Raw genomic sequence first — 24731 nt, 5'->3', positions numbered from 1 at the left:
AAGAAAGAAAAGGCCACACACTGCAGGGTCTTGTAATAGTCCCTACCTCGCCATACGATGTACAAACTGTAAAGAAATGTGAGTAAGTCCCTTACACACCAGAAGGGAGAGGTAGTCTACTGGCATATATCCACTAATGCTTGCAACGTGATGTGTTTTTACTAGAGTAAATATTGAGAAAGACTGGAAAAAAGCAGCACAACTATTGACACTGCAAAGCTTTTTATAAAAAGCTAAATAAGAATGGATAAATATTTAATAGTGCAGCAGGAACTGAAGAGGCAGAAGTGTTGCTGAATACTTTCCATTTATTTATTTAGAAGATTTATGCCCCAACTTTCAATCAAGTTATTCTCACAGTGACTTACAAGCAACAGGCTGTGATAACAGGAAGAGAAAAATTCCATGCACATGAACATGCGCACACGTACACACATGAAGCCTTTCCCCCCGTGCCTGACAGAAGGTGCCAGGGTACACTTCTCTTCTGTTCTCAATCTTTGAAGGGTCCCTGTGCAAGATGACTGCTGGGGCCCCCCTTGTAGTACCCAAGTCACTCTGGTGTCCTGTTTCCTCTCTCCGCCCACCAGCAAAGCAACCTTAATTGCTTGCCCCCCCCCCCCTTTTTAAACTTTATACAGAGGTTGCTGGTGGGCACAACCGGAAGTTTGCTGTCCATCATGCCCAACAACAAACTCTGTAAAAAGTGTAAAGGGACTCATTTCCTACCACCACCCACTATGCAGCCTGGTTGATCCATTTATCCCTTCTACCTGTGCCAGTTGGGGGCAGGGCCACAGATAAATTAATCCCTTTGTCTTTTGACAGAGGTTTTTGTAATGTGCATTGGGCAGCAAAGCTCCAAATTGCACCCATTTCCCTAGAGAAATTTAATATAGTGGCCATGACAGAAGGGGTTCATTGCAGCTGCACACCAAGAGATCCCTTTAGTTTCTTCCTCTCTTACAATGACCAAGGGTAAAGAATCAGTCACGCCCACCAACTTCATTTCCCTAGAGTGCCTGGGCTCCATGTGGGACCACAGGCACACTGGGAAAATGAAGACGGTAGGTGCAGTTGGAGCTTCACTTTGCAATACACCCACCTCTGCAAAAAAGACTTTTAAAGGTGAACAAATATATTGGTGCAGCTGCCCCTGTAATTTATTTCGCTCCCTGCTAAGCTGCAGGATCCTGGCCTTGCGCCCTGTTATTTGTCCCTAAGGTAGATGCAGCTGAGGTCAACCCAGAGTTGCAGCCAAGTGTTCTCTCTGGCAGGGAGAAGGGAAAGAAATCCCCTTCAGCTGCTAATTCTTGGGGTGATGGATGGACCAGGCTGGTCTTCCCGTTGCCATAATGTTCTTTCCCAGGAGGCAGGGGATGATCAAATGACTTAGCAATCATATAAATTAGCAGCCTCAAAGTAATGTGCATTAAATAGATACAAGTGGGAGCTGCAACAAAATGCTGCTGTTTGGAGTGCTCCTGTTCGGGGTTCCAGTTAGCTAACCATAACATTTCCCAGGATATGGAAAATATCCTGGATTCCTGGAAGTATCACTCTCTCCCCAAGTTTTCCATCTCTTCCCCTGAACAGGAAGTCAGCATTCCATGGCCACTGCACATGCTCAGTTCTTAATGCACTTTCCTCATTCAGGTTTTTCCCCTTCAATTTTTATTTATTTATTTATTTTTTGTATTTCTGGAAACCTACTGATACCACTCTTTTCATGGAATAAGCCTCTCTCTTTTCTGATCTTTCATATTTGTCAGAGATAAAATTCTTTGTTGACAAAGATACGTTGTGGAAAACCGTAGAGGAATAGCCAATGCTCTTGAAGAGAGGCATGAATACTGTTTCTGGTTGTATATATATATTTTTAATAAATGATACTATCCTAGCCTATATTACACTGAAACATTTAAATGTTTCTTTGATTGTCCTCGACTCTGCCTGCCACACTTGCCATTCTCTCCTGCCACACCAGTGCAGCATGCCCTACCCTTTGAGAACCACTATGATTTAGTCAAATCCCAGACACCTGCTAAATCTTTGTTTCCTAAACGTGGGAAAATCCACTAACATATCACGACCTTTAGCTTTTTATGATACAAACTTCCCAATAAAGTAACAGAGCACAATGTTTTCACAGCTTGCCAAGTCATAGCTTAGGGGGGAAAGGGATTCCATAACAGTTGTTTCAGAAACAAAATGTTCAACAGAAAAAAGAGGCGGGGGACACACAGAAAGATCACCACAGCAAAATTTAGGTTTGTTTGTTTGTTTTTAAGTTACATCAAACACAATGTAATCTTCCTTAATAATGTACACCAATAGCACCTGATCCAATAAAACATATAACCTCAATGCTTTCAATGCTGGCAGCTAACAGTGAAGCTGTTTACAGTGAACAGAACTAGCAAAGTTATCTTCTTTATCTTGATAGAAAAAGAGACAGTATTCAAACATATCTGAAGTCAAGCCTCCCCCCACAACCTGCCCCTAAGCAAAAAATAAGTTTGGTTTGCTACAAATCTAAATGCTAGGGAAAGAACTTCCAAAGCCAGGAAATCTGATATTTAAGTTAAATAAAACAATAAAATTCAACAGGGATCGAACTTGCAACCTTATCAGCACCATGCTCTAACCAACTGAGCTATCCAGCTGATGACTGGGTGGAGTTGGAAACTGAATACCGTATTTTTTGCTCTATAAGACTCACTTTTTCCCTCCTAAAAAGTAAGGGGAAATGTGTGTGCGTCTTATGGAGCGAATGCAGGCTGCGCAGCTATCCCAGAAGCCAGAACAGCAAGAGGGATCGCTGCTTTTGCTGCACAGCGATCCCTCTTGCTGTTCTGGCTTCTGGGGTTCAAAATATTTTTTTTCTTGTTTTCTTCCTCCAAAAACTAGGTGCGTCTTGTGGTCTGGTGCGTCTTATAGAGCGAAAAATACGGTATATCTGTAGGGCCACAGGGTTTCACATCCTGATCTAGACCCACTCCAGTCTTGCTTCCAGCAAGCTCTGAGAAATAAAACCACCCCACTGGGTGACACATATCAGGAAAGAGACAACAACTGTGCATATCATGCTTGGTATGATTGTATTGTTCTGGACAGTTTTGTCGGGGTGGGAATGGAAGGCATAACGTTTTGATAATTTGGCTGAATCGTTCCAGAAGGTAAAACTGAGACACAGGTGCTTTGGACCATGACATTTATGTGGTAAGGTTCTGCAAGTTTCCCATGCTATTCAAAAACTCCCATGCCATTCAATATTACATGAAACTGCTTAGAGAGGATGTGACCGTCTGATCTAGCTAATGAGGAAGGAAGTGTTAGGCCTTTTAAAAGCGGAGTTGGGAAGTATTTCTTAGGAGCTTGACTCATGGTACCCAGAAATGAGGAGGTTGGCTATCAGGATTAGGCTTTATCAATGGAGTGAAACTCCTTCTCCATATCAGTTCATTTTGGCACCAGATTAAAAGTACTGTGTTTTCCTAGTCTTTTAATTGTTTCCAGATTGGTCTATGGTTGACTATTAAGGAATTTGCTGATCTTTTATCTGTTTTTAATCACTGTTTTGCATGTTTATTGCAAACCACATTGAAAACATTTTATTGGCAAAAAAGGTAAAGGTACTCCTGCCCGTACGGGCCAGTCTTGCCAGACTCTAGGGTTGTGCGCTCATCTCACTCTATAGGCCGGGAGCCAGCGCTGTCCGCAGACACTTCCGGGTCACGTGGCCAGCGTGACAAGCTGCATCTGGTGAGCCAGCGCAGCACACGGAACGCCGTTTACCTTCCCACTGGTAAGCGGTCCCTATTTATCTACTTGCACCCGGGGGTGCTTTCGAACTGCTAGGTTGGCAGGCGCTGGGACCGAACGACGGGAGCGCACCCCGCCGCGGGGATTCGAACCGCCGACCATGCGATCAGCAAGTCCTAGGCGCTAAGGTTTTACCCACAGCGCCACCCACGTCCCTATTTTATTGGCAGGCAGGGTAGAAAAAAAGTTTTAAACCAATTAGCTAAATGATTAACTTCTGCAGTCACTACCTATGTTTCCAAACACTATCTCTACAGCTACAATGGCAAGTTTTGTTTTCTAAACATCAAATAATCTAGTACTGCACTCAGTACTAGACTGATGCAGTCCTGGAAGTGCAGAATTTCACCAAGTCAAAGTCAAACTGCCCTGAAGGAAGAAGTGAGGGTTATTTAGATTTAGATGCATTAAGATTTCTTCTTAAAACTGATTCTCTTTTAACCTCTCTAGCTTAAGTCAAATAATCTCCACAGATATTTAATCTTTGTATAACTCCTGAAAATACTGTATAAGTGGGGTCCAAATTCAATAGGATTTTAAAGATATGGTTAGGATTGTGATGTTAATTGACAAAAAGTTTGATGGCGTGGAGGACAATCTCTCCACCCCACATACTCAGTACAGCTGCACTGAGTATAGAAGGAGTTGTGGCATTTATTACTGTCAATTCAGCATTTCTTTTCTTTCAAGACCACTTGGAAGTATAGACTGTCAGTGGTTCTTTGATCACAGACCCACTGCCCTGTTAAACTTAAAAGTATTGATATTTATCTTGGACCATAGTTGGAAAAATCATAGAAATAGATTATTGTTGCAGCTGTCTGGACTGCAGAACTGAATGCATGTGATTATTACAGGACTGAACATATCATGCTGCAAAAATGGAAAGCCACAAGCTCTCCTGATGTAGATGGGTGAAAGACCTCTTAAATCTTGCAGCTCAAATACTTTATATAAAAAGAGGGATGTAAGATAAATTTCAAGGTATTTGGCAGAAATTCTTAGAATTTCCCCTTTACACTCCTACCTTCTGTGCCAGCAACATATTTATTTTTCTTCATTGAAAAGGAGAGAATTAGAAAAAGAAAGACGAGAGAAACAATTGGAAGAATAACCAAACCAGTATATGTATAAATGATAGTGGTAAATTGTTTAATATGCAGGGGTATATTCCTAACCCCACTTATCTGGGCGTAATCCCATTGAATTCAGTAGAACTTATTTCTGAGTATACATTGTTAGGACACAGAACTGAACAGCATGGGAAAATGAAGCTCAATCTTATATGTCCTGTATAACCAAATACAGTACATCACTGGGAAGAAGGGAGCAAGATGGTCTCTTATTGCAAAATAAATAAATAAAAATGTTTTAAATATTTCCATAAACAATATTTTAGAAGTTTAACCAAAGGAAACCTTAAACACCATAGATCTGTCACAGCAATAGGTGCAATAACATTTCTCCTCCCAGTAATATTTAAGGCTTGTGCCTAGCAAGGGTTTTAATCCTACAGCTCTCAGCCAAGAGCAAGCAGCTGAAACATGAAGCACTGACAGTACAAGATGGAAAGGATGCTGATTGACTGTCAAACCAGGCAGTACAAGCATGGGGATGGGGGAGAGGCAATTGATTCCATCTGTCCACCTCATTCCCTGGCAGCTCTACCAGACTGAGCATTGTTGACCTGCAGAACAACTGTTGTGGAAATCCCTAGAAATTAGCAAGGGTATGCTGTGAAACTTACTTTTTATTTACATTACAAGATGACTGAGGGTGTACGTGTGCACTTCCTTTAATCACCAAAAATCCCCAACAATGCTTTTGCAGCTCTGCAGTCTCACTATTGCCTGTGCTTCCTGGAAGGTGTTTCGAAACAGAAGGACCTGTGAGCAGCTGGTGATGCTACCTGTGGAGAAACTGGGAATGGCAAAATATTTTTGCATTGCTTTCAAGTGCTCCAGCTGCAGAACTGCACAAGGATTGTGGTTTTTTAAAAAATTAATTAAAGGAAGCATGGACACAAGCATAGAAACATTCATGCACACATACTCAGTTATCTTGTAATTTAAATAAAATGTAAGTGTCCTAGTACATGTCAGTATATGTCAGTGTGGGGGCTTTGCATTGTTGCCCCGCCCCCAGCGTTTCCAACAGCACACCTGCTAATTTCTCGTAATTTTCACCATCTTGCCCCAGTTTTTGAGGGCAATTTCTTCCCCAACCTCTGTGAGCGTCTGAAAAAAAACTCTTGGCCAAAATATTAGCACAGCCCTAGTTTCAGCATTATCCTTTAATTTTGCTATTTGTTCTGGGATCTATAGCTCATAAAATTATTAATAGAGGGCATTTTCATAACAAACAGCACTGAGATTTGTTCAGTTCAAACAGATCGTGAGAAGCTACCACTTACTTCATGATGAACAGCATGGCGTGAAACAATACTGCCCAGATGTAATTATGCCTGTTTAAAGATATTATAAAAACACAAGTATAAGATCACACACTTTCCCACACACTCCCTGAAAAACATGAGCCAAAGGCCTTTTCAACTATCAGAACTTTCTGGGATTCCCAAGTAGTATGGCCTGCACATATTTAATCGCAAAGGCTGGACTGAACAGAAACCACAAAGAACTATCATTAATAACAGAGCATAGGAAATATTTCTGTGCTGTACTTCAGTGCAGCTGCTCCAATACAAATATGACACTTTTACTCAATCTACACTGGGAAGCTAAGTGGAAGAAATTAATTGCAAAGACAGTGTCTGAAGAAGACATCTACTAGTCACTTCCACCAACAGGTAGAGAATGCACCTGCACAGGAGTTTACTACTCAGAGCAGTTTGAATTTACTAGCATACCTGGCATTTTGCTATGAAAAATTCATATAACACTAAAGCCCTGAATAGGCATGGACATTGAAACTATTAACCTACAGTTGAGGAGCACCAACTCAAACTGCATGACCCACAAATCCAAGTTCCGCGGCATCATTTAGCTCCAAGGGTTCAGTGCACTGAAGCGGAATGTATGCAATGGCTCTGCAAGATAGCACACTGGAAAAGATGTGAGCAGAGGTGACGGCAAAATCCTACCACCACACAGACAGAACTGCAATTTGGTCCATGAGCTAATATGCTGCCACAGGCATCTCTTCTTGAAAACCCATGGTATCTTTTGAAATATAAATGCCGCATCAACCCTCAAATATGCAGCAACACCCTACTTTCTCACATATGCAGTACTTCATTCCTCGTGTATATGTGTGTGCACACGTACGTACACACACACAATAGCACAAGCACCTTGTCCCCTTTTCAAGACCCATGGACAGACTCCCCATCTTTGGGGTATGGGGCCAGAGATTCAGAGGAAGTATCAAAGTAAGAGAGGGATTTGCCCCTGGAATAAGTCAAACTTTACTGTCCAGAAAGCTGTAGCACAGGAGTGGACTGTTTTATCACCATCACTCCAGCCTGAGAAAGTTACACTGACATCCTCAAATTCTGAGGACTCCAGAAAACTACAGTCACTTCTGTGCCATCAGTCAGTGGTTACTCCTTCCTCCTGGGCTGTGTCCACAAAGTGGTGTTGGGGCGTGAGTGTTAAGACCCCTGGCGTTCATTTGTGGGGTGCCTCAGGGCTTCATCCACTCCCCCATGCTTTTTCACATCTATATAAAATGGCTGGGGGTTTGGGCTGAGTGTCCACTAGTATGCAGATAATAGCCATCTCTAACCTCTCACTGGCGGGACGCGGGTGGCGCTGTGGGTTAAACCACAGAGCCTAGGAGTTGCCGATCAGAAGGTCGGCGGTTCGAATCCCTGCAACGGGGTGAAGCTCCCGTTGCTTGGTCCCTGCTCCTGCCAACCTAGCAGTTCGAAAGCATGTCAAAGTGCAAGTAGATAAATAGGTACCGCTCTGGCGGGAAGGTAAACCATGTTTCTGTGCACTGCTCTGGTTCGCCAGAAGTGGCTTAGACCTGGAAGCTGTACGCCGGCTCCCTCGGCCAATAAAGTGAGATGAGCGCCGCAACCCCAGAGTCGGCCACAACTGGACTTAATGGTCAGGGGTCCCTTTACCTTTAACCTCTCACTTAAATCAGAACCAGTGAAGGCGGTGAATGTTCTGTGTGAGTGGCTAGAGGTGGCTGGGAGAGATGGCAGTCCACGGATTGAGGCTGAATCCCAACAAGACAGAAGTACTGTTTCTGGGGAACAGGGGACGGGCATGTGTGGGAGACTTGCTGGTCCTGAATGGGGTAACTGTGCCCCTAAAGAACCAGCTGTGCAGCCTTGGGGTCATTTTGGATCCACAGCTGTCCATAAAGGCGCAGGTCAACTCTGTGTCCTGGGCGACTGTTTAGCGACTCCTTCTGGTATGCTAGGTGAGACCCTGCCTGTCTGCCCACTGTCTTGCCAGAGTGGTACATGCTCTGGTTATCTCCTGCTTAGACTACTGTATTGCCCCATACAGGCAGGTACCTTTGAAGGTGACTCAGAAACTACAATTAATCCAGAATGCGGCTGCTAGACCAGTGTCTAGGAATGGTCGCCAGGGCCATATAACACTGGTCCTAAAATATCTACATTGGCTCCCAGTACGTTTCTAAGCACAATTCCAAGTGTTGGTGGTGACCTTTAATGCCCTAAATGCCTTTGGCCCTGCATGCCTGAAGGAGTGTCTCCACCCCGCATTGTTCAGCCTAGAAACTGAGGTCCAGCTAGTTCCTTCATGATGAAAACTCAGGTTACAGAGAACCAGGCAGAGGGCCTTCTCGGTAGTGATGCCCAAGGTATGGAACACCCTCCCGGCAAATGTCAAAGAGATTAATAATTATACGACCTTCTGTAGACATCTTAAGGCAGCCCTGTATCAGAAAGCTTTTAATGTGTGATGTTCTGTTGTGTTTTTGTATATTCTGTTGGAAACTGCCCAGAGTGGCTGGAGCAACTTAGTCAGATGGGCAGAGTACAAACAACAACAACAATTACTACTACTACTGAAGACCCTTTAACTGCTGGCTCAGTCTGGGCTTGCTTGTTGCTGAAGCAACATTTGACTCTCGAGCCTGAGTGGCAAATGGAGCTATCCACAGTGCTACTTGCTTTGCTTGCCTTGCCTTAGCAGAATTTGATCTCTGCTTTGCTAGACTTTCCCCTTCATGGTTCACTGCCTTGCCGTGGCGAAGGGGCTTGAATAACTCAGAGAAGCTATGAGCTATGCCGGGCAGGGCCACCCAAGATGGACAGGTCATAGTGGAGAGTTTTGACCAAACGTGATCCACCTGGAGCAGGAACCGGCAAGCCACTCCAGTATCCCTGCCAAGAAAACTCCATGGACAAAGACATTGGTCCATGGGGTCACGAAGAGTCGGACAGGACTAAATGACTAAACAACAACAAAATTGCTAGACTTTGTCTTATTGGAGGGATGGGAAATCTCAGGCCCAGGGACCAAATGCAGCTCTTGGTGCCTCTCTGTCTGGTTCTTAGAATTCTCCCCAGGCACATCCTCTCACCATCCCTGTTGTGTACTCTCCTTGAGTACTTTGCCTGGCTAGAGCATGTCGTTGATAATGCTTATTGCTTGCCTGGATGGAGAAGAGTGTGGGTAAGTACAGTAAACCTACTATACAAATGTAACATTAATATTCACCGTTCTGTTCATTTTTGCTTATGGCTCTACCCACCACTAGCATGTGGTTTCCAGGTTGAAAAAGTTCCCTACCCCAACCTCCTTGGAACCTGGCTTCCGCTTTGCTGGTCTTTGCTTTCGTAGAAGCTGAACCTTGCCTTGCTAGATCAGAACCTGGATATCCTTGATTTTGCCTTGGTTTCCTTGCTGGAACACAAATTTGTGCCTAACATCAACCCACAAAGACACCTTGAGCTATAACCTCATCTGGCTGAGACCACTGCCTGGAACAGAACAGTCCTTTACCTTCAGCATGAAACAAAGTGGTAGAGCAGCATTTGCAGGTCTGTAAAATCCCACAGCAGGGTCCCCACCTCCACAGCACAAGTGGTACACCTAGGGATCTACAAGAGGTGGATTCCTAGCTCTCGACTAAACTTCCAGGTCTAACAGTTACCATGTAATTCTTAAAGCTTTTAAGAACACAACTAATGAACTCCCTTTCTAATGAACAGTGTACATTTTCAGAACATGTTTTATGTTGGGCTAAAGCAAGTCCATTTGCTTCTAGTAGTTCTGAATACATAGCTCCCCTCCATTCATGAATCCAACTTCCAAATGTACATCTTCAACCTATAATAAATACACACCTAATCAGTAAGGGATGGTTAGCTCTGTAGAAATAGGCCTACCCAAAGATCAGGTACTTTCTTCTCCTGTGACCCTATGAAGCTGATAGAATAATCTCAGGCAGTAAGGCAGCCACAACAGGGCATGTGTGTGCCCTAGAACCTACTGAAAGCCGTGTGCTGATAAGCATCCAAGGGGACCATGGGAGAAAAAAACTGAGGCAGCACCAACACATAAGTGCAGCATTCTTGTCAGGGACTGGAGCATTCACATCGGAACACTGAGAGTCAGGTTCCGGTTCCCTTAACATGCTGTGCTAGCAGGAGAGTTCATCGGAATAGGAGCTTGCAGGCCTTTCAAGTCATCAGATGGAAACCTCAAGCAGAATTCTTCTGGCAAAGCAGTCATGTGAACAGGATGAACCAATTACCTTCCTTGTATATAAACTCTGGGCCTCTTCACACTGAAACTCAGCTCACCTAAGGGTGCCATTCCACACTGCCTGTTTCTATCTATATGCCAGTACCCCACTGCCTATAGCAACTTTCGCCACCAAACCATAATTCTACTTTCAACTTCACAAGACACAACAGCAGGTACATTTTACCTATGTCCAGTGCTTCATACCTGGTAGATATTATAAACACTAAAGATGCAAGTAGTATACACAAAGAACCTTTTCTGAAATAGCCAGTAAGTTCTGCTAGTCTTTCAATCCAATTACAGATTCCCTTCCCTTAAAATACTGCTTTCATCAAAAGTAAACATTTCACTTCCTCCTGAAATTTACACGTGTCAGAGCAAACAACAATCCACTACAGTCACATGCTGTAACTGCAGTCTTTCTAGGTCTGTGCTAGCTTAATTTAGGTCTACTATTACAGTTCAATACCTACCATACCTATCCACTAGCGCTAACTGCTTCTCCTTGTGTATGTGGGTACCTAAGGAGTCTGTAGAGGCCTGGTTATTTCTGAAAGAGAATACTGAGAAGAATGGCTAACAAGTCACCATGAAGCCACTATTTAGAGACCCTCTGTTCACCTAGATAATGTGGTGCAATGCCAGAACTATTTCAGCGCAGTCCAACAATCACATCACAGACCATGAAGCCGGCTGACAGCTGATATCAAAGACAAGAAAGCAGCTAACTTTTGTTATTCTTGCCCATCTTGCATGTGTTAATTACATTTGCAAGCCAAAAATTAAAAGCCAAGGTACAAGCAAGCAGTGCCTGGGGACCAAGGACATTTCTCATCAATACAGGACTACATTTTACCACAAGTGAGTGCTACAGCACTGCCTCTTAGTATAAAGAAGGCAGTATGAAAAGGCAGATACAATTACTCAATAAGCCACGCAGCATGCTTTTTTCCCTAGGAAGAAAGCATATGACACTTACTGTCATTAGGAAGAAACCTAAGAAATGTTACCTCTAAACATGGGGCACTAGTAATTTTTAAAAAACACCTTTTCAAACCAGTGTCTTTCCACAGTCCTCAATTAAGAAGCATGCTCTTTGTATCACCTTCACACAGCAATTAATTCCTGAAGACTGCGGATGACTTCAGCAATATTTTTAATACTTACAAACTGCCTGTGCTCTATCCATTTCTTACTCCTCCCAGCTGGAGATCTGCAATTAGGAAATCATTCCCTCCTCTGCATCCGTCTCTCTCAAGCAGGTCTACTTAGAAAGATGACATCATCTCTACAGACATGCACCTGATTCTCAGGAAACTGCCCCTCCTCCAACAAGCAGGTCATTTTTTTTTTAAAGTGACAGCCAGAGACCGCCCTTGCCAGTGTGTTCTCGGCACTGCAGAACATACTCCCGTAATCATTCAATTTCTGCATTTTTCCTGCTCTGCTCTGCTCAGCCTGGATGTAAATTGCTCCTTTGGGGGGGGGGGGAACCCACAGCAAAGAAATGTCATTTTTCGCTGAAATGCAGGGGACAATTCACAATTCCTCTATAATAAGCAATAAACCAAAGACAATGCAGTTTAGTCCCATAATTCTGCCCCAAATGCGTAAAGGTAGATGAGAGAAATCTCTCTTTCATATTAGAGACTAAGATTTCAAAAACATTTTAGCTCTGAATATTTTACCTCCATTTCCTCCTCTAGTCACTACAAAAATGTCCCTTTTCCTAATCCTACTATCTCTACTGCAATATATAATATAAATATGATCTATGGTCACAATTCAGCAAACAAATAATACAAACACACCCAGGATTTTTTCTTCCTGTCTGCTGTGAATTGACTGACTAGCACTCAGTTTTTTGCTTTCCACAGGCAACAAAGGATGAATAAGTGTAAGCTTGCCAGGCCAGATTTTAACACCATGCCAACCCCTCCTCTTTCTTCTTTAAATTGTGTGTACACAACTGACCTGGACAGAGAAGAGGTGGAGGAACACAGTGGTGGCAATTGGCCTGCAAGGGGAGACATAGATGCAGAGTAGTGTGGTACAGTAGCAGCAACATATCCACATTACACTTCATGTTGGGCTAGCTTTTCCTAGTATATGAGGCTCAAGGCTGTGTTGTGGTCAAACCAGCAACCTTAGCCCTGCTCACCTGCTTAGGTGAATAGAACACGAGAAAGAAAGAGTGTTGGATTGTGTGTGTGCATGAGTTTATGAGTAAGAAGAATCTGTTTGCTCACTTCCTAAAGCAGTCTTCTCTGGATCTAGACATGTCAAAGAAGCAATTCAGTTAAACACATACGGGGATATCCGGTATGGAAAGACAGGACTCCACAGTGCCATCTAGTGTCACAGTGTTATAGCACCTATACAACACATATAAAACACCTTTTCTTTACCAATCTAGCCAAGTCCCTAGTGCCCTCCAGATATTGTTCCATTTCAGCTCACATCTGCCACAGCCAGCAGTGGTTAGGGATGATATATTCTTTATTAGATTTATATACCACCCTTCATCAAAAGGTCTCAGGGCATCTCATAAGATAAAAACACGAGATAAAAGCACAAATAAATAGCTGAAACAGAAACAACAATACAATAACCCCCCTCCTACAAATACATTGAAAAAGCTGTAGAATATTAATCAGCCAAAGGTCTGGTTGAAGAGGAATATTTCTGCCTGGTGCCTAAAGATATATAAGGCACCAGATGAACCTTCCTGGGGAGAAAATTCCACAAACTGGGAGCCACTGCAGCAAAGGCCCATTCTCATGTTGCCACTCTCTGGACCTCACATGGAGGAGGAACACAAAGAAAGGCCTCTGATTATGAACACAGTCTAGGTTGGTTTATATGCAGAGAGGCCACTCTTGAGGTATTGCAGTGATGTAGTCCAACATTTGGAAATCATCATGTTAGGGAAGCCTGTTTTAGAATAATCTACTATAAACAAGTTTTGAGTTACCTCCATCAATACACTCATTGGTCTAAGGCTGGGTTCATGTAATTGAGTTAGGAATTTTTAATCCCTGTTTTAAAGAAGGAATCTGAAAAAAGTGACTATATTGTATAAAGACATTCCATCGACATGCTTGGTACATCCCTAATTTCGACCCCATGCCTAAAGATGCTCTGTATTCTGTAACTTTTGAAATTATGTTCCCACCATAAATGCCTAAGAGTGTTGTTCTTGCACAGCACATGCTTATTCAGCATATGCTCTGATTATCTATATTTCCTGTACAATCACTGTCTCTATATTTGCCTTTGGGGGAAGTCTTGATAAAAAAAATTTAGTGGGAGTTGCCAGAGCTGCTGTCAGTTTTCCATATTTAGCTCTCTTCCCAGGCTCACAAGAAGTGGGGTGGTGGATGCATCTTGTCTCTTTATATGCATGTAGACATGTGCGCAGAAACACTAAAGCACCATGCAGTGCACAGACAGCAACTGCATATGTTGGTGAAGCTCCTTTTGATTCTTAATAACCCAAGAGAAAACTCATTGTTTTTCAAGTATAATTTTAGCCCAAAAACCAAACAGACTCTTATCAGATTTTAAACCAGTGCAGGACAAGCTATTGCAGAGAAAAGAGGGGTAATATTAAATATATTAAACCACCATATTTAACAATATGGGAGGTGTTACATGCATGTGTCAAATCTTTATCTGTGAAATGTTGCAGGGTATGGATTAGTAATAAAGAACACAAGATACTTTCATTCAAACCATACACAGGTGTTTAATATTCCTAAAAAAGTAAAGGTAAAGGACCCCTGACAGTTAAATCCAGTCGCAGACGACTCTGGGGTTGCAGTGCTCATCTCGCTTTACAGGCCGAGGGAGCCGGCGTTTGTCCGCAGTTTTTCCAGGTCATGTGGCCAGCATGACTGAGCCACTTCTGGTGCAGCGGAACACCAAAACCAGAGCAGCACGCGGAAACGCCGTTTACCTTCCTGCCAGAGGAAGCTACTGTATTTTTCGCTCTATAGGACACACTTTTCCCCCTCCAAAAATTAAGAGGAAATGTGTGTGCGTCCTATGGAGCGAATGCAGGCTCCCTGGCTTCAGCGATAGCAACGCGAAGCCTCCGATGCCTGCACTCCGGAGGCTTCGCGTTGCTTTCGCTGAGGCCAGGAGAGTCTGGTCTTTGAGGCTGGCGGTGGGGGAAAGTAGCGCTTCCCCCAACCGCCGGCCCCGCAGGCTCGGGGGGCAGCGGGAAGGCGCGCGACGCCTTTGCACTGCTCCCCGACCTGGTTTTGAGGCTGGCGGCGGGGGAAAGCAGCGCTTCCCCCCACTGCCAGCCCCACAAGCTCGGTCGAAAAGCCCACAGGAGCTGCGTGCTCTTTAAAGGGTGCACGGCTCCTGTGGGCTTTTGTGGGAGATGGGGGAATTCCCCCACCTCCTAGAAAAGCCCGCAGGAGCCACGCAGCCTTTAAAGAACGCGCCGCTCTTGGGGGCTTTTCCCCAAGGAGGGAGAAGGGACTGTCTGACCGAATCAGTCCCTTCTCCCTCCTCCCGCAATAGCAGGGAGAAGGTCTGGGAGAAGTGCACAGGCTGCGTGCAGCATGTCCGCTGCTCCCAGAGCTGGGGGGGGGGTGTCATATTTTTTCCTTGATTTCCCCCTCTGAAAACTAGGTGCGCCCTATGGTCAGGTGCACCCTATAGAGCGAAAATATGGTATTTATCTACTTGCACTTGCTTTCAAACTGCTAGGTTGGCAGGAGCTGGGACCGAGCAATGGGAGCTCACCACGCCACGGGGATTCAAACCGCCGACCTTCTGATCAGCAAGCCCAAGAGGCTCAGTGGTTTAGACCACAGCGCCACCCACATCCCTGTTTAATACTCCTAAATGCTCACTAATAACATCCACCAGAACTTTTGCTTAATAAAGCACATTATTTATTGGGCTGGTTTGCCACACTATGGCTTAGCAACTATGGCTGCGGAGATGTGCAGGCACTAAGAGATAGATTTTAATATATATGGGATTGGACACATGTTTCTACCCTCCCCCCCCCCACCCCCCCAAAAAAAAAACAAAATTGAGGAGGCAAAATAGAGGGGGGAAATGGAGTATTCCTCTGATCCAGGGTTAGTTAACATGTGGCCCTCCAGATGTGGGGACAGGAGAGAGGGGATGGGGTAGCAAAGCTTAAGTTCTTTTATTTAGTCTATGCTTGGGGGTTTTCTGCCAGCGTCACTTGGGGAAGTTCTCTTTCTATTCACTTGTTATGTTTCCTTGGTGGTGAGAGGGGTTGGGGTGGCCTAGGGTGTGGCTGATCGTCTTTGGCCAGTGAGGGAGAGCCAGTGTGGTGTAGTGGTTAAGAGCGGTAGTCTCGTAATCTGGGGAACCGGGTTCGCGTCTCCGCTCCTCCACATGCAGCTGCTGGGTGACCTTGGGCTAGTCACACTTCTTTGAAGTCTCTCAGCCCCACTCACCTCACAGAGTGTTTGTTGTGGGGGAGGAAGGGAAAGGAGATTGTTAGCTGCTTTGAGACTCCTGAAGGGGAGTGAAAGGCGGGATATCAAATCCAAACTCTTCTTCTTCTTCTTCTTCTTTGGCTGGCTGCAGTGGGATTTGTTTGTGCATGGGTGAGGAGGGTTGTCGGGTTAAGTTAGCCATATTGAATCGTATGCTGTCGGTGGGTTATGAGCTCTTTCTAGTGTGAGTGGGCATTGTTATCTTGGAAGATGTTCAGTAGGGCCAGTTCTGGGGTGACTTCTAGTACCTGTTTAGTTATTTTGCTTATTTATGGTATGACTGTGCACATTCCTTTTCTGACTGGGTCCTCAAATTACTTGGTTTGGTGGGATCTGCTGGTTCAGACACAGCATATGTCTGAGAAGGCCCCATGAGGGATCATGGGGAGGAGGTGTGAGGAAAAAACTGTTGTGGCATTGATTTCTTGGGCAACTTGGAAGGGCTGTGGTGGGATCTGGAAACGGCAACCTGGAGTCCCACTGACCACTTAACTGCTGTCTTCTCCATCAGCTTGGGAGCTTTTTCTGAGATGCTTGTGGGGTATGATAGCATCCTTTGCTGTTTGAGCATCTTTATCAAGATGCTAACAGATCTGCCTGCCTTTGATCAGTTGTGCTTCAAGCGAAACTCACCAGTCCTCTGATTCTTTAATATTTTTCAGCCCAGACAGATGTTAACCAAAGGATCTCACCATAGTCATCTCCTTGCAGGAGCAAGGAACCACAGGAGAATCAGATGCACCACAAGAGCATCTTGGATGGGATGGCTTTCAAAGAGGGCTAGACAATTGCATGGAGGAGAGGCCAATCAAAGGCAACTAGCTGTGATGGCTATGCTCAGCCTCCCCTGTTGGAGAGTGCAATGCTTCTGAAAAGCACCTGCTGGAAGCCACAGACTCCCCAAATGTGTTTCATAAGGACCCCTTCCTTCCCTCTGCCCCAGTACCTGAGGGTCATCACATCTCTTCAGGGATTTGGTCAGAACAAAGTATATGTTGGGGAAAGGCTCCCCCCTGCAAAGAAAATGGAGGAATAAGCAGGCACCTGGCTCCCAGCCATGCTAGCACCAGTCTGGCACATGAGGGTGGGGGACACGGGAAGAAAGCATTCCTATAGTATAGGGCATTCAATTGGCATTTCCACCTACCTGAACTCTGAGCCTTTCCCTCCTTGTTCTGGACTGCCTCTCTCCTAAGGAAGATGCAAACTCTTGCCGGAAGCCACTGGTGGGGAGAATGTGCCTATGATTCCCAAATGTTTCAGAAGCATCTTTTTGTTCCTTTAGCTGCTTGATATAATCATAGCATGGCAGAGGTGGAAGGGATCTCAAGGGTCATCTAGTCAAACCCCCGGCAAAACAAGGATCCTGCCCACAGCCAGCCCTGGCTGGGCTCCAAACTCCAGCCTTCTGGTTACCACTGCAATTCTGCATGGTGTGGAGAAAGGGGAGAGAGAAATGTGTTGCTTACACTCTCATAACATTGATATGAGATCCACACCATGCAGCCTTTTCAATAACTAAATATAAAGGGGTGTCACATGGAGGATGGAGCAAGCTTGCTTTCTCCTGCTCCAGAGGCGCTTAGGGCCTGAAGCAGTGACTCTCCTTCCTTGGAGGTTTTTAAGCAGTGCTTGGATGGCAATCAGCCATGGATCACCTAGCTGAGATTCCTTCATTGCATCCAATGCGCCTTTAAAGCACATAACTTCCCCCGAAATGATTCGTGCCATTGTGGCTTCCCTCTCACAGACCTACAATCCCCCAAACCCCTAATAAACTACAATTCCCAGGATCATTTGGGGGAAGACATCTGGTTTTTAGAACAGGGATGGAGAACCTGCAGTTTGCTCCCCCATTTCTAGGAATCAGGAATGGGAAGCTCAAGTGCTTCAAACAGTATGGTTATAGGCAGCAGCGTGTATAAAATATTGAATGCAATAAGGTTATTAAGGTAATTGTATCAGAATTATTATGGGAATGTTAAGGAGGGAGAGGGAAAGAGAGATTGTGGAATTCCGGTGGTGAGTGACAATTAGATGAGGATTTGAAAGGGAGTTTGAATGCGAGGCAGTTGACAGTCAGTTGAGAGCGGTGGGTTCTGGAGGGGGTGGTGGGGCAACTATTCCGTTTAGGATTAGTAGTCCAGTCGTCATTTTTGCAATAAGGCAACATATAAGATAAAGTGAATTTGAGGCCATAAGCTCAGGTACACACGTCATCCTACAATCATTTCGTGAATCATCCATACAGTCTCCTTTAGTGAGGGTGCAGCACCTAGGATCTGGACCAAACATTGAAATTTTTCCTCTTTTCCAGTTTATGTTCTGGTTCTAATGATGTAATGGGGTTGGGGCTCTTTAAATACTGGGGGCTGCTGCACACTCCTTTTCTTTTTTTAAATAAAACAATAATTTCCCCTCATTTTCAAAAACACATCCATTGTCTCTTTCTTCAGGTTCTTCAGTTAAATTTGTTGTGAGACACTGGTGTTATATGCAGTATAGGGTTGGGAAGAAAAGAGGGCAGGACTGAAACCCCATTATCCCTAACAATGGCTCCTCATGTTAGTTATCCTTGCTCTCCTATTTAGTTGACAAAGCAATTTGAAATCCAAACCATGCTTGTTCCTCTGTGCCTGAAGGCCTAGTCTTCCTCATTAAAAGTTTTAGAATATGCTAAGGAAATCTGTGGGAAGATCTGCTGTCCAAGTTAAAGCAAACTTTTACAGACAATATCCCAACAGGTTTTGCATACAAAAGTGGCAGGCATATTATACACACACACCAGCAAAGAATTGTCAGGAGAAGGAAAGAAAAAGGGAGTTTTGGTTCTCGTAGTATTTATTGTCCAAACTATGGGGTCATTGTAAATTGATTTTTTTTAAATTGTGGTATCCCTCCTTTCCTTCCCCTCTGCAATGTATCCACCCTTAGAGGCTGGCTCCATTTCAGTAGCCAAGAGTGATCTTAGTACCCTTTTGTCCTAGGAACAATTGTTGCTGAGCAGAGAGATGAACTGGTCTCAGGCAGAAAGAAGCCCTTTTTCTTTTTACATCACAATTCCACCCCTCCCCGCCAGATTACTTTTGGCAGTGAAGGTAAAGCCTCGCTCTTTTCACCAAAATGACAGAACAAACATTGTCCTTTAAAACATTCACTGGGGGCCTTGTTAAGCTGAGGGAATGCACATGGCTTCCCTTACTCAGATAGCAAAGGTTACCCATGTGCTCTGCTGCCGATATACTCTATGGCAACAGGAAGGAAGCAGGTACAGTGGTATCCCAGGTTACATACGCTTCAGGTTACATACGCTTCAGGTTACAGACTCCGCTAACCCAGAAATAGTCCTTCAGGTTAAGAACTTTGCTTCAGGATGAGAACAGAAATAGTGCTCCGGCAGCGCGGCAGCAGCAGGAGGCCCCATTAGCTAAAGTGGTGCTTCAGGTTAAGAACAGTTTCAGGTTACGTACGGACCTCCAGAACGAATTAAGTACTTAACCCGAGGTACCACTGTATCTTCAACCTGCATGTTAAATACTCCAAACACAACACAGCAATAACAGGCTAATTCCTTTTACATCTAAAATGTTACAAGTTTTGCTTCTTTTGTATCTCTTAAAACAGTAGCTAATCATAAGACAAATATGCACTACTGAGAAGTGACAAGAGTTCTCTGTCACATAATGACACACACAAAATTAGAAGGTGGTTGTATTTTCATGATTGTCATCAAAATGCATCTCTTAAAAAGCAGGTCCCGGTGATTTCACTTCAGTTTTTGCCACTGAAGAATACACACAGGATTTTTTGTAAAGATTTGGATGAAAGTTTTGGATGAAAAAGTTATTGGATGATGGCAGTGAGCTTTCTCCAGATGAAAGAAAACATTTGCCCTGGGTAGTTGGTAGTTCTCCTATACACTATCTGCTTTATTGTTCAACTCACACAAACACATTCCTACATAAAATCATTTAAAAGGAGGCAATGGAAACTTGTGGTTAGAGGGCTAGACTAAGAGGAGGGAAACCCAAGTTCAAATTCCCACTCAGCTGGGACATTTATTGGGTTTTCACAACCTGCCATTTTCAGGTGGGGAGGCCATTCCAACATTCTGTTTGTTTGTTTGCTGCAAGAGTAGGAAGCCTTTTCGATCCACGTACAGTGGTACCTCGGGTTACATACGCTTCAGGTTACATACGCTTCAGGTTACAGATTCCGCTAACCCAGAAATAGTGCTTCAGGTTAAGAACTTTGCTTCAGGATGAGAACAGAAATTGTGCTCCGGCGGCGCAGCAGCAGCAGGAGGCCCCATTAGCTAAAGTGGTGCTTCACGTTAAGAACAGTTTCAGGTTAAGTACGGACCTCCAGAAAGAATTAAGTACTTAACCCGAGGTACCACTGTATTTTCCTAATTTGTATCTCCTCCCACTTAGGCCTCCAGGATGTACACAATGGACATCTACATAATATAAGGAGCAATACACTTAGACATGGCCAACTTTTTCTCAAACACTCATAACGTACAACAGTTTAATGTTATGCCATTTTCTCTTGAGCACAATAATAAAGCAAGTGAAAAACAAACATGAAAAAGAAAATTTGATTAGTTCCATTCTCTCAAATACACTCGAGGTCCTTGTCACAGTTTTCCAATAGTCTCCCCCCCCCCCATATCAAAATGAATTTAGTAAGTCAGAGCATTGCAGACGTTAGAATAGGAGAATTGAGCCAATTTGTTATTGGAGAAAGTTATCCATATGCTGACAGATATGCAGTCATTAAATTCTGAACTGACTGGATGCTTTGGGCTGAGATCACTAAACCAGTTAAGCAAAACTATTTTGCCATAACTTTGATTCTGAACAGACTTTAATCTTAATCCTTAAAACTTCATCTATCAATTGACTTTCTTTACCAGCATAATGTTCTATTCTGAAATTTTGTTTTGACTACACAAGTCAGATGTTGAAATAAACAGCAATTTGGTAGTACACAAGTTCTCAGCTCTTGCTTTACTGATATGAATGGAACAATATTGCCATTATTTTGCACATTGAGCTATTGAACTTGATTCAGCACAGCCACAGCAAATCTTTAAAGTTGCATAGCAAGACTCAGTTAAATAGCTGCCGATTTCTTGGCAGCCAAATCCATCAAGTTTTGCTAAACCCAATTTTACACTAAGCAAAGGAGTCCCCCCACACCCTTCCAGCAGAATTTCTTGACTGACACTTACCTAGAAATAAATTTCCCAATAATAGTCAAAGACTTTAGCTCTTTGGGAGGGAAAAAGACAGTCAAGACTATTCAACAAAAGATCTCCCAGCAGGTGCTGACCTGCTGCTTCAAGATAAGGAACCTGTAAGAACTTGTGAGCAGACAACACTGAGGTAATACTGATCTAGGTACCCACCTCCCCAAAGCACCCACACGCAAGAACCTTGTGTAATCTGACCTTCACAAACATTTCCATGATAAGGAAAATTCTACAACCTACCTCTCAGCAATAGCTTCCAGTTTGACATCCCAAAACCAGACACACACAATTGTAAGGCTGCTTCTATTTGAATGTCATCAGATTTATTTTTATAGGGGGACCCCTGACTGTTAGGTCCAGTCGTGACCGACTCTGGGGTTGCGGCACTCATCTCGCTTTATTGGCCGAGGGAGCCAGCGTGCAGCTTCCGGGTCATGTGGCCAGCATGACTAAGCCGCTTCTGGCGAACCAGAGCAGTGCACGGAAACACCGTTTACCTTCCCGCCGGAGCAGTACCTATTTATCTACTTGCACTTTGACGTGCTTTCGAACTGCTAGGTTGGCAGGAGCTGGGACCGAGCAACGGGAGCTCACCCGTCGCGGGGATTCGAACCTCCGACCTTCTGATCGGCAAGTCCTAGGCTCTGTGGTTTAACCCACAGCGCCACCCACGTCCCTTATTTTTATAAGCTCTCTCTAAACATGGATGGGGAAATAATATCAAGGCAATGAGGTAAAAACACAAATAATGGTTTTGGTACAAGGGAAACCATGTATCTGGGATACTTTCAGCCCTCACCACCAGTACCAAATACTGGTACTGTGGCTAGCGCCTCTGCAAAGGGTGGAAATTAATTTGTGAGAGAATTGTAGCATTGTTGGGATCTTTTCTCCCCCCCCCCCCGGCAATTTTACAAAATCAAATATTTATTCTAAAATACATCGAAAGTGGACAAAATAAATAATTCCTGTTCCTCTTTATTACTATGCCCTGTAAGCATATGCTAAATTAGCAATTCTATTATTATTTTTTTAGCTTGGCCCTGGAGAGAAATCTTTATTTTGACAGCTAAATATTAAACCGCAGGACACATCATTCAGAACAATGAGTTTCCTTTCAGAGCTGACTTCCCAACCACAATCAGCACTAAACACTTCAATACATTTCAATCAATTCCATCAACATCCCACTTGGTAGAAAAAACAATGGAAAAACAAAGGGCCTTGGCTCTAGTCAGCTGACAGCAACAGAAACATGGAGCCTTTCGTAGCGCTGCAAAATAGATGAGTTTGTAGCACATCACCACAGCCACTACTGCTTGGGAAATACCTCTCTTGAGTTGAAACACATCAATAAACAGAAAGGCTCAACTGGGCAGCATGCAGAGAAAACTGGGGAAGAGAAACCTGGCTAAACAAAAGAAGAAGTTGCAATTCCAAAGAGTACAAGCACTAATCTAACCAATAGTGTCTATTAAATTTTACAAATTTCAGTCAAATGTTGTCTTAGAATTGCTTGAAAAGATTCTCCAACTTCAGTGTTAGAAACTGAGATATGAAAGATAGGAGCTAAATGGCACCTTAAACCTAGGTTATGGGCGCAACAGCGGAATGTCTAGGTGTGCTTTTTTATAATAATAATAATAATAATAATAATAATAATACTACAAAGCTGAAAATGAACAAACTTCAGCTAAAATATTATGTTCAATTTTCACATGGTCTATTCCTTCTCCTGCCCACCCCCCTAATATTCTTAAGAGGGTCTCTTCTCCAGTCTTCAGAGAGTAGCTAGAAGGGGAGAGGCAGAAAAAGGTTCTTTTCTTTCCATTCTGCAGTTTAATCTGAAATCTTAGGTGCAATACTGCACCCAGAGCTCAGAAATTGCTCGCACTAATGAAATTCCCCGTCACAAAATGCACCTAGAACAATGGGAGTTTGGAACACTGTCCAACCTGTACTGTTGACATGCATATACCTAATAGACTTTCTCCATGGAAAAAAAAGTCTCTGGATTTAACTAAACAGTGAAATTGAAAACTCTTACAGCAAAGACACAATGGACCAAAACAGATATTTGATTATCATAAAAATAGTGAGGACAAACATATGATTTAACTTAATAATAAATGATCTGTGTAAATGCTAAGCTGAAAGGAACTCCAGTTTGCAGATCGTCCCGGATTACTTATATTAGGATGGTGAAAACACAAATTGTGAACAGCTCCAAAAAGGACAACCTGCGTAACAAATAGGCAAATGAGATCCATCTTAAGTAAATGTAAAGTGTTACACACTGGAGCAAACAGTTCAATATAAATTTGAGCAATCAATCAATCAGTTGCTAGCTTGCTGTAATGATAAAAAGGTGGGTTATTGTGTTTAGATCCCACTTTTCCTCCAAGGATCTCAAGGTGGTGTACATATTTCTTTCCTCTTCATATTATCCTCACAACACCCCTGTGGTAGGTTAGGCTGACAGACTGGCACAAGGCCCCCAGTGATCTTCATGGCTGAGTCTCTCAGGTCCTAGTCAAGCACCCAAACCACTAAATCATACTTGCTCTCACTTGCTAATATAGAAAAGAAAAACAATCCATATTATAATACATTTATACAAATGAAGGGGTAACAATCAGTTTCAATGACAGATAGAATGGTGCCAAGCAAATAGGTATGAAATTGGCCACAACGAAAGTCTGTCCATCCCAGAAACTATTTAAAAATAAACAAAACAGGTATAATTGAGGGGTTAGTAAGTATGCATTTGTGTGAACTGCTTTGCTTGAAGTACTTTTTAAAATCAATGTGGGATTGATGTTATCCTATAGTTTTTCTTTCCTTTTTTTAAAAAAAAACAAAAACAAAAAAAGCTCCAGTTAGGTTCCATTAAACATCATCAATGAACACTAAATAAAACAACAATCAATAAGATCTCATGAGATCAAGAAATTAATGAATGTGTGATAATGTTCTTTTATTTATGCTTATGGCAACTTTTTTTACATCTAATTATCAATAGCTTGACACAAGCCAGTTGCAAAAGCTGTGAATTCAATCTTGGCCTGGAATACTGTTTAGGGGGTTCGCTTGAGGGTTGATGCTGGTATTGATATTAATCATTTGTATCTTTATTTTAGTTCTTATGATTTATGTCGAAATTGTTCCATTTCGTTATGTACTTTTTGATGTTTTATTTATTATTTAAGGCTCCTTTTGGTTATGTTTGTAATTATGCAATTGTCTTCGTGTTGTAAGCTGCCTTGAGCATGGTTAGAACTATGGAAAGGTGGAATACAAATAAAATGATGTGTGTATTTTTCAGTTAATGACAGTATTAAGCTCCAAGCTAATCGTTTTAAGATAATACTGGACTTGGCCATATGGTTGTGTTTATATGGTGATCCACAAGGATTTGTCATGGAAATCTTCACTAAATAAGAAACTGTTTCTATATTTAAC

General features: G+C 43.2%; 1 protein-coding gene across 4 annotated transcripts in view; it reads right to left on the bottom strand.

Annotated features, from left to right (window-relative positions):
• Positions 1-24731, bottom strand: part of USP54 (ubiquitin specific peptidase 54) — a 101992-nt gene that overhangs the window by 68960 nt on the left and 8301 nt on the right. Inside the window, exon 1 of one of the 4 annotated variants that reach the window (XM_081006492.1) lies at positions 11688-11749. The exons of the other annotated variants lie outside the window; for them this stretch is intronic. The gene's annotated coding sequence lies outside the window, so the exon portion shown is untranslated. Of the gene's footprint in view, positions 1-11687; positions 11750-24731 lie in introns of those variants that run through there. 4 annotated transcript variants of the gene reach the window in all.

This window comes from Podarcis pityusensis (genome assembly GCF_964106645.2).
Source record: "Podarcis pityusensis genome assembly, chromosome: 5".
Classification (NCBI taxonomy): domain Eukaryota; kingdom Metazoa; phylum Chordata; class Lepidosauria; order Squamata; family Lacertidae; genus Podarcis; species Podarcis pityusensis.
Note: the sequence above shows the minus strand (reverse complement) of the source record. Positions and strands in the feature narration are given on the sequence as shown.